The 15,254-nt window shown below is 42.1% G+C and overlaps 1 protein-coding gene across 5 annotated transcripts in view; it reads right to left on the bottom strand.

The window, feature by feature from the left end:
* dcdc2c (doublecortin domain containing 2C) overlaps positions 1–15,254 on the bottom strand; it is a 93,139-nt gene that overhangs the window by 27,391 nt on the left and 50,494 nt on the right. The window lies entirely within an intron of this gene.

The following is a 15,254-nucleotide window of genomic DNA, read 5'->3' as shown; positions in this document are numbered from 1 at the left end:
GCTTCAGTGACAGCGGCACACCATCAGATAAGAGGTCATTGAACTGCAGCAGCCACCTCTTCATTCAGAATAAATGGGGTGCAACAAGAGTGCACCTTACTATGTGCCGCATTGCTCTGGTCATAATGAAAATGTAATGCATTTCTGGTTCCATCTGCCATCACTACACAGAGCTTATACTGTTAAAATTACTTGTGTAACTTGCCCAATTTGTTCCTACATTTGTCCATACAAAAGAGAAAATTCAACATTTGCCGTGTAGGAACCTATTTTCCAGGTGTCTTAAAAATAATAATATTTAATTTAACCTATTGCATCATGACTGCACATTTTTATTTCATGTTACATCTTGGTTGTTCAGATTTGAACATGAAAAGCTAAATGTACCTTCTAAATTCCAAATGTCCATCAACCTTGAGGCCAATAGTTAGACATGCATCGATCAAAGTCCGTGTCAGACTAATGCTCTTTTCTATATCTTGGCACAGCATGAGCATGAGGAACTGTAGATGTGCGTTTCCTTTTGCTTGGCTAACCAGACATGTTGAAAAAGGAGCGTGTAGCACGGGGAGAGAAAAAACATTTTAATATCAACACGGATGTTGCTTTTTTTGCTCTGCCTGTCTCCAATCCCACTGAGGGACATGAAAACCAGAGACCACAGACAACCTTGATTGAGGCACAGCTGAAACATGCTAATGCCCTGATTTTGTTTTCATTGGGAGGGCTCCCTGGCTGTGGCATATCATTTGATTTTTGCATGCATTGAATCGCTCCATGTGAGCTGTCACAACATGTGTTTCTGTCTGCTGACGCCTCAACGAGCACCTTTCTTTGAGCAATCATCTGGGGGGACAACGCTGGATGTTTATTTTGGCAGGAATCCCATCATGCATCCATGCCCATTTCCTTTGGTCCGAGTAGTGGCCCTGCGTGTCATCGTAAACTAGACTGAAAATAGAAAATGCTCATATGGAGCCCTAAGCAGTGCACAAACAGGAAGATTTGAAGATCCCCACAAGCTATTAAGTGCCACAGAACCTGAGCAATTTGCAGTAAGCTAATTATAATCCAATGTACTAATCTCTCTCTTGTTGTCGTTGCTATTTTCCACCTCCCCGGTTCTCTACAGTCTTGATAGTTTAAGACCTGGTCCATTAAAAACAACCGGCACTTTTAATGACAGCGTGTTAACGCAGCACAAAAAGAACATTCTCCTTTGCCTTTTCTTCATTCAAATTCAATTATAACAGAGAACAGTTAGACAGCGAGGGAATAATAATAATGAGGGGTGCACACAGGATGAAGGTGTGCAATGGCCGCGCTGTGACATCTTTTGTTCTGTTTTCGGATTGGCAAGATAATGGCGAGGGCTACTGCGAGGGGGGGCCGGGAAAAGTGGAGCTCACCGCGCAGGTTATCTTTCATGGTGTACAGGATAATCACGGAGTGGTGAAAGCTGGGGAGCAGCAGAGACATATCTTCTAGAAGATCAAGGTCAAAACAACTCAAAAGGAAGGTGGAAATTCAGTTTCAAAAACACTCACAGCTGCCTGAAACATATTGATCTAGCTCCTCTTCCCTCTCCCTCCAAAGTCATTTCTCTGATAGACTCTGGTAGAAATACATTATTTTCTTGTCATAGGCACCACAATGGATCACTGTTAAGAATATACTGCACTTATAGAGAGAGGAGGGAGAGGAACGTTAAGAGCATGGCGTGCCATATTTGAAATAACAATTCACAGAGTGACCTCTGCTTCCCATCAGTCCTGTAACACTTTCCCATTGCACAGGCTGAAATTTCCATCAATCACAAACACATGACTACAAATTAAGAGCATCAAGAAGTGGACATCTGAGTACACCACTAAGCTAGGTGAGCTCAGAAAACGACAATTTGTCAAGTGTGGAATCGCTATAATTAGGGTTTAGGGTATAGATAAATGTTACGTGTCCAGTCTGGACTCCAGAATGCCTTTAAAAATGCATTGCTGCTTTATACACGGAATCACTCTGCAGAAACTTTACACAGACAGATCAATAACAACGCCGAGCACTGAGTCCTCCAAGGCATTGCAGTAAGCTCAGCCACTGATGTATCTGAGCCAAGTGGCCTTTGCAACAAAGGAATAGCAACTCCTTCTTATTCCTTTGATTTATGCCCTTGGAAGCTGGCGCATATTCCCACCAAAGAGTGTCTAACTATCTGATTGAAGTGCTTGATGTTAAGCAAAATTGTTATCCTTAATTCACAAAGAGACACAGATCAAAGTATATGAGACAGGCTTTAGTGAATAGATCATTTTTCATTTGATTTTAATTCCTTCTAAACTGATAAAAAATTGTTTCCAATGCTTTGCAGGCGGTGATGGATAGCGACCATGCTTGAGCCGCCAGATGTAGTATCAAAAGTAAATAATTTAAGTCTGTTGTCTCCTTAAAATCCTTTAATGTCACCATGACTTGACATTCGGCAGTGGCGTGTAACCGTCAACCTTACTAGCCACTTTGGCGGGTGAATTATATATAAATATATTGATACATATTGTCTTCTAAAAAAAGGCATCTGAAATGACGATCCTACAACTCCCATGAGCACTCCCTGCGCACACTGTTTGTGTTAGGCTTATTGCCAGTGAGCCATAAACTGAACAAGAAGCACCTGTGGAGAAGAATAGGCCGCATGTGGCGGCGAGTGTAACAAAAGCCGGAGAGCAGACGACACACAAGAGAAAAACCTGAGGATGAAACCGAAAAGTGAGAGGAGACAAAGAAAAGTCTGTCAGAAAAGGTCGAGAAAATCATGTTCTGCAGAGTGGCTAAAAAGTGTGGAAAACCACTAGCCACGGTGGCTGGTGAGCAAAAAAAGTTAATGTCAAGCTCTGATTGTCACATATTGTATTTTAGTCATCTCAGGCTGACTGCTGGATGATGTTCAGACGTTGTTGCATTCCAAGTCCTCCACCTCTCCTCCTTTGTTCTGAGCACAAATCCTTTTTTTTATTATCCAGGCAGCAGCGCAAGGTCCTGACCCCACTTCCCTGTTGCAGTTTCCTCCATGTTTGATACCCGCCTCCCCCTTTCTTGGATTATTGTAATACTCTATGCACTTGCTTTGATGTAATAACTATGTGCAACTTGTAGTCGGTGTGGAATTTGATGGAGCAATGACCTGACAGATGAGAAAGTGCAACAGACAGCTTGAGTCAAATGTATCTGTGTTTTGAATTTGTCATACGAGCATCTACTCCTTATAGGGATTTGTGGAAATAATCTGTTTTCTTCTTTTGTATTCTTATCAAAAGTACAAAAATATTTCACTTTATTTTTGGACAAAGTCACTTCTACTTATTTACAGCATGAGTGTTGTAAATACCGCAAATGTTCCATTGCTGCTGTTAATAACCTTGAATGTATTGATTGAGAATCACCTTAGAAACAAACAATACAACTAAACATTACAGCCTTGTATACTGTCATCTGTTAAAAAGGAATGGATTTAATCATTCAATCAATTTGTCAAAGTCAAATTCAAGAGTAGTTGGAGCCACTACTGTATATATACAGTACCTCTTATTATCTTCTGCCAGTTTAATTTATTGACTGAGGACTTAATTGATTTACTGACACGATCTTCAAAGTCACCTCATCTGAAATGTTCCAGAAGAACAACACCAGCGCCGCAGATGAGTAGCTTATCTGGCTAATTAACTGTTGTTAATCAGATGAAGATGAATCTAATCATCTATTTATGAGATAATCCTCAGAGAAAAAAATATATATTAATGGCTGATGTCAAGCAAAGCACAAAAAAAAAAAAAAACATGAATTCTGATGACTTGTATTGGTGTGTATATAGTGATACTGTGACATCATGCTATAACCAATCCCTCCCATTCCAATCCCACTAAATCTGAGCATCGACGTGGATACAGCGAGCCCACATATCACTCTCCTCAAGGTTGGGGCTTTTTCAACAGAGTGGAGAAAGGAAAAAAAAAAGTAAATTGCTTATGGCCAGAACCCTGACTTCAAACAGCACAGCTGACAACCAAGTCAATAAATGGGTCACATCAGGCGATCCCGGGGAGCAGACATGGCCAGGCTATTCTGAGATCAGAACCCCTGCCCGAACACAAGGCATTCCAGGTGACTGAGTTCATGTTGAAGAAACTCACCTGTGTTGGGACCTGACAGGGCAGTTCTACAGAGATTTGGACACATCAATCATTAATAGGGACATCGCAGCTTCGTCGACTACACGGGGACCTGCAGGAGATGGTGACACAAGCATGCACTCGAGTCTTGTTCCCTGGCTTCACAAACGCACACATACCCACACCTCACCTGCACACACACACACACACACACACACACACAAGCCGTTTTCTTCGGTAGAATAATTGCGTGCCACCCCCGGCTGTCAAGCGACGTCACTGTCTCGTTAGCGCAGGTATTGGTTCCGTCGTACCTGGTAGCATCAGAAAAGGTCAGAGTGACAGAGTCTGCACTGTCACACCAAGCGCAGGCTGGACAGACGCAGCAGGCTCTGCCCGGTCTGCCTCGACCGAAATGATTTTTTACACAAACACCTCGAAAAGGAGCGGGTCTGTTTGGTTACAACTTGTCAGCTGTAAACATAATATAATGTTTTTGGAACATGGCAAATCTATACGCTAAAATAACGGTGAGTAAAATGTTGACATTGACATGTTTTGTAATTCCCCATTGCTGGTATTTATATATACGACCTTTGAACTTATATTTTAACATCATATCACAAGCTCTGTATCTTACTGACCCGTGTTCAAGCGTGAGCCCGTACAATTGTCGTATTGTGCGTAAAAATCAGGAATGTAAAATGTGACAATGCGTGTGAATTAAACGTATAGGAGTGTCCCTCACGTGTTGCCATATTACAACAGCATCTCATACTGCATGTTTCAAACCACTGTGGTCCCACTGTCTTGTTTCCCTTCTACACAGATCTGAGTTTGAATCGCATAAGCAGCCCTGAATGTGTTTGAGTTTTTGAAACAGCAATGATAACAGTATTCAGATTGGGGAGTGAATGAAGGCTGACAGGTGGAGAGACACAAACAGGAAACCTTGCTGATGCCCTGTCTGCCAAAGCCCTCTGATACACGTCCAAACTCTGACGGGAGTGAGACAAAAAAGCTAGACCCAATTTATTTCACTCTGTTGCGAGTCTTTCATTTTTGTGACTGGCGCCAGTGTGCTTATCAACCGCAGAACTATTAGCCGCATCAAATCAATGTGTTCATTGCTTTCCTTTTCTCTCTCTCTCTCTCTCTCTCTCTCTCTCTCTCCTCCTTTTCCCTCCCCCTCTTTCCCCTTCCTCTCATTCTCTCTCTTTCTGCCAGACAGGTCAGATATTAGAAACCCGTATTATCAGGTCTTCCCAGGATGCTGGTGGAAAAGTTGATTTGCAACGCCCGATTGAATCTACTTATCCTTCATCCCTTTCCAACCTCTAGCCAGCTGCCCCAGCAGGCAGGAGCCCAATGGTCTATCTACACTGAGGTGTCAAGGAATAAAAATCTATCTACCGAAAGAGGGGGAGGAAAAGGGGGGGGAGACAGAGGGAGGGAAACTAAGAGAGGGACAGTGTCGGCCCACATGTCACAGCTTTGGACAGCTTGGAGGTAGCGTGTGCGGGGGGGGGGGGGTTCAATGCACTCCTTGCCTCTTCAAATCCAAACCTCAGCCCCAAACCTTCATCTACTTGAATTATACATCCATTTATCAGTCAGCAAACAAAACATGTCACACCCCCAATCCCGAATCCCACCAGCTCACACCCCACCCCACCACACACACACACACACACACACACACACACACACACACACACACACACACACACACACACACACACACACAAAAGTTAACCTTTCACAAAAAGTTAAATTGCTCAAATCCCTGAAAGCAGGCGAGCGGAGCAAAGGTCGCAGAAGAAATTCATTAAATGACTGTAACTTGTGCTAATTAAAGCTAGTTTGCGATAAAGGAAAATGGAGAAAATAAATATTTATCTGTTGACTGGGGCTGCCACGGCTGAGTGGCCGTCAGTAGCACAAAGAGAGCCATTATGGCTTTATCTTCGTAAACGGGGGGAAAGTGAGTCTTGGCTGCAGACGGAGGGATGAAGGGATGAAGGGATGACGGAGGAGTCACGGAGAAGGGGAGGAAGTGGGTGAGGTGACTGATGAGGAGTGTGTGGAGCTGTGGCTGCTGAGGAAAAAGGGGAAGAATACACAGAGTGGCAGCAGAGGGGGAATAGCTCCAGAAATGCTGCCTTCATCAGGAAGCGATTGCAAGGTGTGAGGGGGGGGGGGCTCAATTTGTGAATGCAATTACTGTAGACCTCCCAAGTCTGACTACTGAATCGAATCAACACTGTGGTGGCAACTCGAGTGCCTAATTTCATTCTGTACGCCCTTCATTTACGAGACAAAACGGACAATTAGAGTAATGACTATGGCAGGTGTCCTCACATAAAGGTGTCACCAAAAAACTTCTCTGTGAGTGCGACGGCTATGACAAGTAAAACACTGAGTTGCGGAGAGCTGACTGGCTCGGAGCAGACCTGAGAGGACAGCTGTCGAGGGTGACGCAGATGTCACCGGGTCAGAAATCTGTGGTTTGGACAGGGCTTAGTGAAGTTAAGTCCTTTGACTTGAATCTCAGACACAGTTGCCCCCTTTCACAAAGTATCCCTGTGTAGAACTCTTGAGTTATTGGCACGGCTGCACCTGCAATTAAAGCCCCCAAAAAAGAAACTCCATTACCACCAGCGTGTCTTTTGGTTTTCCTGCAGACGCTTTGTGACGTCTGAGCCAAATGATGTTTGACTTTTGGGCCTTGGAAACTTTTAATGGAGTTCATTCTGCAATCAACCTGGTCGGTTGAGCCGAGTGAACTCTGACTTTGTCGTATTGATCTCCTCCAATGTGTTTACTGACTGAGGTCAACAGAATCCCTTCTCCAAGCCTGTGAAGGGGTCAATAATGTCAATACAGTAAATTAGGTAATTCTGCTGTAAAACATCCCTGGATGGTCCATTTCCATTTTAGTAAACTTTATATGCGTGACACACAATTACGTCCACGTGTCAACATGTCAAGTTGTCACATACTTTTTATATTTACTTCCTCATTGTTTGTGGTTTCACAGATTGAGATATATATATTTAATTTGTGTAGCCTGTGTTTCAATAAGGCCTATGCATAAACACATTTTGTATGTATTGTATTGGTTTCGAAAAGCATTTTTTTTTATTCATCAAAAAAAGATTAATGGACAAAGAAATGTATTGTATGTTATCCTTCATAGGGACGTTTCTTTGTGCTCAATCTTAACTAGAGCTACATTAAAAAGTCCAACAATCACAGATATGGATCATATGAAAGCATATTTAACAGCATGTTCTACATCTGTGAACCCTTAAGACTTTCAAACAGAATGAATGTGTCATTTCTGTGGCGGGCTTTTAAAACATGACGTGAGTTCAAAATCATGTTTATAAGCAATTGTCATAAAATTAGGAAAAGTCAGCAAAGTGATTAAACTCTGACGTTAATTATGTTTTTGGAGCTATTATAAAGGGCACGGGGTTTCCAGGACTTTAAACAAAACATTAGGATTCAGATTTTTTTTTCGGGGGATTTTTTAAACAGGAAAAGGGGATGGGGAGAGAGAAGGGGGTACGGCATGTAACAACGGTCCTAGGCCATAATCAGGGACATTGCTAAATGGTACGCATTTCAAAGTTTAGTAGGGGAAGAAGAGAGGGTTTAAAAAAAGAGCGGTCAGAATTAAAGCAGCAAAGGCCTTGATATCCTGACTTCTAGTCTGTAGTATCGGTCAAGCTCCAAAAACACTGGAACTTTTCATTTCCATAATGCGACTTAATGATGTTATTAGCCTGTCCTCTTTTTTCAAACTCCACTCCTCCAGTTTCTAATGCATCCTTTTTGTTTAATATGTTAAGTCTCAAATTTAAGCTGAACAGATTTTTTTAAGGCTTTAGAAATCTCTCCTCTAGAGCCACAGACGTGTTCACAGTAGTAGCAGCAGCAGCAGCAGCAGCAGCAGCAGCAGCAGCAGCAGCAGCAGCAGCAGCAGCAGCAGCAGCAGCAGTAGCAGCAGCAGCAGCAGCAGCAGCAGCAGCAGCAGTAGCAGCAGCAGCAGCAGCAGCAGCAGTAGTAGTGACCGCGGGACACTCATCAAACAAACAAAGAGAAACTATGGTACTGTGTTAGTGCTGAGAACTTACAGTATCAGTATACTGTATATTCCATGCTGCACTATAACTACCATATACTACAGTCAACCATTAACACTGCATGTCACTGCAACCAGCAATCAGTTATTTCTATTCAAGCAATCCAAAAGTCTCCTTTTGTACTTTTAGAGAAAGAAGGTTAATGAAGCTTCAAACCTGCACTCTGGGGTCATTTTCAACACATGATTTGTGCTCAACAGCAATTGATAGAGTCAGGAATAAAGAGAAGCATCAATGGCAAACACACACTCTAGGGAACGCATAATGTAGGCACCAGAGGAATAACAAGGAGGTAAATGTTGTAAATATGAAAGTGCACCAAAAGAGAAATATTACTTGAAGTGCTACAGTTGAATTTACATAAAACTTGCAGCATGTAATAGCAGTAATACAGATCCAGACATAACTTCCGTTCACTTTTTTTTAAACTTATCCGGAGATAAGGCTTTTATTTTTCTAGGTGAATGAATCATGGCACCATTCCTGTGTTAGAGAGACAAGATGGATATTTGTGCCATTTCTCTCTGCCTCTCTGCAAGATATCTACAATTCAGGACTGGGAGATAATAAAAAAAAGAGAAGGGGTACAAAAAAAGTGGCACACTTTTCTGAAAGCACTGCCCATTTAGTTCTGCCCAGGGTGGACACAAAAGGTTGAGCCAGCGGTGAATATTGGAAAAGCCAACAGTAGGCCTGTATAATCATTGGGAATGGTCGGGGGGCGGACAGAAGCATCAAGCTCCTGTGAAGCACTCCAGACAGACACACATCACACCAGGCCATCTGAGATAGGAGTCCTGGGCAGGGCCTATTGCTTGATACCACAGGGGAAATAAACTGCCTAAAATAGGCACGAGGGCAGGAAATGGATTTTATTGGAGAACTAATCAAGGGGGCCCGTTTTAGTGGGGCACAATTTAGATTTTGATTGGATTCCTACTGACATCAGGGTTATCAATGTGTCTCATACTGGGAGGTGTAATTTGATCTTTGATGTCCACACGGTGGTCTTGATGTATGTCCTGCTGCATGGGCAATGACTGCTGTGCATGTGTTTGTTGCAGCGGCGTGTGTGTGGGTGGATGCCAGTGTGTGTGTGGGGTTTGTGTACGGCTAGATGTCAGGCAGGGAGGTGCAGATAATAAAGGCTATTGTAGCTCAAGCTGCCCTCTTTCAAGTGCCCCTGCAGTCCAGACTGTGTGAATAGTAATAACATTTCTCATTATTACTAATAGGATTGAAGGCTCAGCAAACAAAAAAGGAAAAGTTGCAGCGGGTGAGAGTGTCTGACTGTGAGAAAGCCACAAAGCAATGATGTCATCTTTGTGCATGTGTTTCTTTAAGTGATATATAAAAGGAACAAGATTTACTGGCTGAGTTGAGGAAGAACTCTGCAATTATTTCATCTACACTGCACTAACTAACTGTAACCTTACAATTTACGTCAAGTAGAGAGTTATTCATATTCTAACTCATATTCTAAAGTTGCCGTTATTATTCTTCCTGTAATAAAGTCTGACCTGGAGCAGGTATCATGAGCTAAGATTATTGCTTTCACAAAGCTAGCTGACATTTAACCAGGGATGGAACGAGTAGAATATGTTACTCAGGTGAACAAGTAAAAGTAATGTATATACTTAAAAACATTAAGACTCCAAACAGAGGCCTTATGTCCAAACCAAGATCCTTTTCTATAGGCAAACCCTTTGCAGCCTGCGCATACAGCTGATTTCACAACTGTGCACCCCAGTATAAATAAAACCACAATAATTACAATAAATAAAAACATCCGACACCGCGGTGGGTGTATCAATTAACCTATTAGGCAACAAGGACATAAACAGAAGACTGCACAGCGGCTGCAGCCACACACATACATCGGAGCAAAAAGGAGAGCAACATGAGGTGTCGCACAACCTGTAGTGCACACATACACACACACACCGCTAGCTTGCCTAACGTTCTTCCATTTGCATGCGAGTTACAACCATCAGTTTGTTGTTTCTCTTAGCCTGTCTGAAGCTATTCGAAAGCCCTCCTCCATCTGCTCCAGGTTCAAGTTCTCAGTTCGTCCATCCTCAGTGTATAATGAGAATAATGTTTTACCTCTGCCGAGGCACAACAATGCTAACCTTAACCCATACATCTGGTACCCTGTGACATTTGGTCAGCGAACCTTCACATACTGTCACCTGGCTGTATAACTCATCGGCCACACAATTGTAGCATGAATATATAAATATCAAGGAAGTCCAGTGTTGTTTGAGACTTCAATTCAAATTCTGTGTCGGGAGTGTGTGTGTGTGTGTGTGTGTGTGTGTGTGTGTGTGTGTGTGTGTGTGTGTGTGGAGCATTATGGAAATGCAGTATAAAAAAAAAAGATTTAGCTTTATAAAGGAATATGGTATAATATATATTTATTATTATAGGCATAGCATGGATGTTTGAAGTAGGGGTGCTGAGGGGACTGCAGTATCTCCTAAAACCAGGTGTTATGAAAACCGTCAATTGATAAAAAAAAAATCAAAAGTTTAAACTATAGTGTTTTCCCCCTTACCTGGGATGAGAAGCAGTTGCATAAACAGTACTGCATTTGTAATAAAATGTCAAGTATTCATGCGCTCAGAATGTCATGTTTTTTGCAGATCAGTAAACACTTTGCTCTCCTTCATAATTACATCTGAAATGTTTGGAGCAGATCCATTTTCTCCACTTCGGCTTCAAAACAGAACTTCTCAAACACGGCAGGAAGCTAATCTTAGTTATCAATGGATTGTTTTTATATATAAAGTATGGGTTGCATATTAATTGTGTTAAATGACTAATAACAGAGGTGTTATTATAGAGCACATGACAATATATATATATATATATATATATATATATATATATATACTATAGATGCAGATCTTTCCTCTCAGGAGTCACTGGACCATAAGAACTAAATAGTTAGGAGGATAACAATGCTTCTCCCATGCTCATGTTGCTCTCTGTGTCTTGGATATGCGCTCATGTTGCATCAGCAGTGCTGCTCCAGCCTTTATTCCAGCGGATCAATATGGAGCCATAACAACTTGATGAGTCGATGTTACATCGAGAGTTTGTTTCAGGGGTTTCGCTACCTAGTGATCTAGTGGTCAGAAATGACTAAATGCAGCTTTAAAAAAAAAATCTTTCTTAGTCATTATGCTAGCCAGAGTAGTTCATGCTGCCGCTGTTCCATGGATCAATATTACACGCCAAATAGTATCCCGGCTCGGCATGCACAGACGATGATTAAGAACAGAATAAGCCATGAATTGTCAAGTTAGCAAACAATACAAATGCACAGCTGTAAACAGTGTGTACTGGATTCACTTTGATTATAATACTGTGTTCCACCCTTTACTTGTGTGCAAAGCTCTGCACATGCCATCAGGTGCCATGACAAGTGTTTAATGATCATCTGCTGGCTCTCACTAGCGATATCTGAACCCAGCTCAGCTTGTGAATGATGTTGGTTTCTGTTGAGGTTCTGTCCAAAGACACTTAGTGGACTGCTCTGTTAAAGGATGTGTGTTAAATCTAGTCTGGTACACACTGTGTGTCTATGATAGTGATGCAGTAGAATAGCTGAGGGTGGAGGAATTGATGATAATACTCTGTATATGAGACTCTGTGGACCTTTTCTGTTTTGCAGTTTCCTTTAATATGTTAGAATGTTTCCTATAAGTTTTGACATTGAAAAGTACTTATAATATCCTGATGAAGAGCAGCGGCCTTTCTTTTTTTTTTTTTTACGTGCAACACTCAAACCCCATTTAAGTTGCAGCCAACACTGAGCAGTGCCAAAATATCATCAAAACCAGGCGGCTTTGATGCCCGGGCCAAGACTTTAAAGACAGGAATGTGGTAGTGAGGGCTAGTGCCAGGTGTATAACACGGTGTAATTAGGCCTGAATTGAATTATAAAGCAGCATATAAAAAATAATGTCACTTATTAGCAACATATTTCAAGTGTGTTACTGTTACTAAGACTGCAGATACTCGAGAAGTGATACGGAGAGACCAAGTGGGCTAACAATAAAGCACATGAGGTTCAAACAACTCCTCTGCACATAAAAAGCGTGGCACGTGAGCGATCCATATGAGGGAGAAAAACCTGTTCCAAAAGAAGGCGTCAACAAACTAGACCAAATTCAAGCGGGACTGGCAGAGAAGGCATCAAAAGTACAGATTGACCCAAACTGCTTTTCATGGCTTGACAGCTCATTCGGCGTCCACACATTTCCCGTGCAACTGTTTTCCTGCGTGGGGTGTTTGTGAGATTAAAAGCACTTCAACGCAACATGCGATGTTTGCATGTGAATGGAAGCCATACAGGGAATGTCACATCACTTATCTTTTGTATAAAACTGTGGTGCTCCTCTTGTCAGCTCCAAATAAGCCCATTGTATCCTGCTGATAAAAGGCAATCAAACAAAGTATATAATTGTGAAGTCAAGCATTAATTGCCTGTATAACTACCGCCTAATGCTGAAATAATTAAGAATGTCTCTTACTGGGGACTGGCAATGCAATTATCACCTTGATGATTGTGCTATACAAAGACATTCAGAATGAGGGAGACAGAAAACGAGAGAGAAGCGAATAACTAAAATGACGGGATAATACAATTAGAACATGGCTGAGAGGGGAAGGAAACAAAGGGGAGACAGCCTCAAGGCTGTTTCCAACAGGGTTGCCATGTCTACACACTTCATTTGCATCCTTATAATGTCACACAATTATACTAGATAAGCATCCAAAGCTGTGCAGCATTTATTTTAGTATTTTTATGTCTTCCAGTTTTACTATCGGCAAAGAATCTGCTGCCTGACTTCCTCTTCCTGTCTCCAGCACCTCCGCTCATTCAAAGTGAGCAGGTGTCAAGCAATGCTTCATTTTAGACATTTACTTAAAAAACTTCATCATTCTGAGTCACTATATTTCAATGACAGCCCTAAGCTGTGGCGTAATATCCATTTTTAACTGCACCTACATTAAAGTTACCACAGCTGGTAATGTAATATGTGATATATACAATAGTGGTGGACAAAGTCATCATCTATAGGAAAAAGGGGCGAATGTTCTATTCCTGATTTTGCATTATTAAAGGTGGAGATCAAATGAAATATTAAACAGATGATATGCTGCTTTAATATTCATAGAAATGAACTTTATATTACAGAACACATTTTTATGGGAAGTAGACTGGAGGCCACTGATTAAATTTCATTGTTTGATCACAATGCAGCGACATTATGGGGTATTATGAGGGCCAGCCTGTGCCCCCCTTTAGCAAACATTAGGGGCAGTCTCCGAGGATTCGCCAATTTGGCAGGGCACATCACAAGTTTACGATACTTAGATGTGTTTCAAAAATGGAAAACGCCGGCTTTTTAAAGCAGTGCCTGAAACGGTTTGGTTTTTTTTGCAGGAAATGTGTAAGTCATAGCATATCTCAAAAAGCAGCGATACATATTCATTCATTCATATTTACTGGCAAAGATATCGCCTGAGGCAATCATGATTCTGTAAATATGAATAAATCAGATAGGTCCCTGTAGTGCAGTTTCTGTACTTTTATATGCTAGAGTGGCTCTAATGTTGTTTTGTTTTATTTTTGTTTGCTTGTGTTTACATAAGAGTATTAAAGAGTTAATTAAGTTTAAACTAAAAACAAACAGAAGCGCCGTTATACAACTATCAGGAGAGCCCCTTCAGATACTCATTTATTTTAAACTTGGATGAGATGTAAACTAGCTGCTATACGAGTCAAGACCATTTATGTCTCTCTCTCTCGCTCTCTCTCTATCTCTTTCTCAAACACACACACACACACACACACAAAACACACACCCTCTGGTCAGAGAGATCAAGAGAGGAGGATATGGGTCCCCGCTGCGACTCTTAACAAGATGGCATTCTCCGAGGTCACAGAGGTTGCCAGGGTTCGTGTCTACTTTTAAAGGACGTGAAACTCTACTCACGGTTTTCCAACAGTTATCTAATTGGATTAGGTCTCAAAGAGAGGCCCCTTTTTCATCCCCGGCTTTTGTCCATTCGCCTCAGTGCCGAATGGAGCTTAGAGGGCTCCAGACACTGAGGAGGACAGGCGATGGATTAGGTGAGGTATCCTGACCAATTAAGACGAGGCCAGGTGTCGTGCTGATTGCAGGAAAATTGAGACCTCGTACCGACATGTGTCTAATTCCCCACTCACAGCCCCGCAACCACTCATTTGCCTTTCCGCCACACACTGCTTTCCTCTCTTTTCCTTCCCCTTTTCTCTCTCCCTTTCCATCTCTGAGAGGGTAACCCGAGCCGCCTTCCCTTGACCCTTCTCTTCCGTGGAGAGCTAATCAGACCCACCTGGAGCTCCCCAGGGCTCTGTTAGCCGCTGCCTCAGCTAGCAACAGCTGATCCAAGAAGGAATCCCCGGGGCAAACGCTGCAGGCCTGGCACCCAACACACATTGACTCAGGATCAGCCGAGGAGATTTTCCAACTGATGATTCATTGAACCTTGAGCAGAATCACTGGTAAGGAAGTGTGTGTGTGCGTGTGCGTGTGCGTGTGCGTGTGTGTGTGTGTGTGTGTGTGTGTGTAAATGCACCTGACTGACTAAGATGTTAGTGAGTAACTTTGGTCCAACTGATGTGAGATTACAGTCAAAGTGCATATACACGATGTGAGGTGATGAACATTTAAAATTAATTAACGAAGAAAAAAAGAATGTGTTGCTTTCTCCAAGGCTAACTTAAATGAACTATATTGTACATTAGCAATGGTTCACATTTGAAAGCAGTTTGCATGAACCAACTCTGCAGTTCCCCTGCAGCTTCAATAAGTTTCAGCTCATTGTTTCGGTTCACTCTAACCGCTCTCAGCGTTGTACTGTGAAGCAGCGGGCAGCTACTGTA

This window comes from Cottoperca gobio, chromosome 22 (genome assembly GCF_900634415.1).
Source record: "Cottoperca gobio chromosome 22, fCotGob3.1, whole genome shotgun sequence".
Classification (NCBI taxonomy): domain Eukaryota; kingdom Metazoa; phylum Chordata; class Actinopteri; order Perciformes; family Bovichtidae; genus Cottoperca; species Cottoperca gobio.
The sequence above is the reverse complement of the archived record's forward strand: the minus strand, read 5'-3'. Positions and strand labels throughout refer to the sequence as shown.